Source organism: Lissotriton vulgaris, chromosome 7, assembly GCF_964263255.1.
Source record: "Lissotriton vulgaris chromosome 7, aLisVul1.2, whole genome shotgun sequence".
NCBI classification, from domain to species: Eukaryota; Metazoa; Chordata; class Amphibia; order Caudata; family Salamandridae; genus Lissotriton; species Lissotriton vulgaris.
This window is the reverse complement of record NC_141695.1, coordinates 63002730-63004103: the sequence shown is the minus strand read 5'-3', so window position 1 is coordinate 63004103 and position 1374 is coordinate 63002730.

The following is a 1374-nucleotide window of genomic DNA, read 5'->3' as shown; positions in this document are numbered from 1 at the left end:
TGTTCTGGAGTGGGGTGGAAACCTAGTGCGCTTCGAAGCATTGTTTGGAATGCTCGAGCTGACCCTTGGGAACTATACGGTAGCACCAGATATGGAATTCCCTTACCGGTAGTATGTGGCATCAACCCACACACCCAACAATTAGTAGTGTTAACCACTAACTGATGCTGGTGGAGGAGCTGGATAAAGGAATTGTTGCGGAATTCCACACGTCTAGCCTGTTCGTGTTCCGGTAAAATGTGAAAGGAATGGGGAGAAGCAGTAGTAGCAGTAAGAGTAAGATTAGGGTAAGGAGTAGGAGTAGGGGTAGGAAGTAAAAAGTAAGACGTAGCGTAATACACCCCACCCGCCAAGAATGCAGAAGCAGTTAAAAACAATACAAACAATTGGAATACAAAACATTTAGTACGACTGAGTTTCTGCAGTTTGACTCTATATGCCTGAGCTCCTTCCAAATCGTTCAGCTTCGAAAATGCCATTTCCCTACGACCGTCCGCAACGTTTCTTGACGCACTTCGTTCTGTGCAGCAATGGTCAATCCCCAGGAGTTCCTAGGAACCGACGGCCTTTAACCTAGCGTCAAGACCTACTGTCCAGAAGGAAGTACGCGCGCGGCCCTACGGCCCTCAATACACAATATGTATTTATTTAGCACAATAATTCAGCTGTGAAAGGAAAAAGATTCAAGGAAGAAGCTTAATATATATACAAACAAGTTTCAATGATACGAAATGTTCAAGGTTGATCAGGGGAAACGAAGATATTGCAGGTATCAATTTCAGCAAAGCAAGAAATTTTATTAGTCCTTAATGCGAGAACGCAAAGAATATCGATGTTTCCCGGGGCGTGTCTGCTCGTCAAACAAAGGATCCGTTGAAGAGGCAGCGTCCTGTTGATCAGTTTGTTGATTTGGTCTTGAGTCTTTTACTGACAATGTTTCAACAGGTACAGAGCAGGAATATCGCCGCAAAAATATCGCCTAACATAAATATCGCCGCAAAAATATCTACAGGAAGAAATATCGATGACAAAAATATCGTCTGACCAAAATATCGACAGACAGGTAAGTAATATCGTTAACATTAATATAGTTGTAATAAATATCGTTTACAAAAACATAGTTTACAATAATATCGTTTTTTAAATAATTATAAGTAATGTAGTGTTTTTAATGATTATTTTTAGTCAAAGTACTATTTTTAGTAGTATATTATTATTTAATAATGTATTTTCAGTTGAATTTAGTATTAATAGTTCCGTAGCGGGTTGTGGGTTTATAGGGGAGTAGGGTGGGAAGTAATTTAAATATAATGAAATAATACATTAATTAATGTTTTAAATGAATATAAATAGTGTAATAAATAATAGTTAATT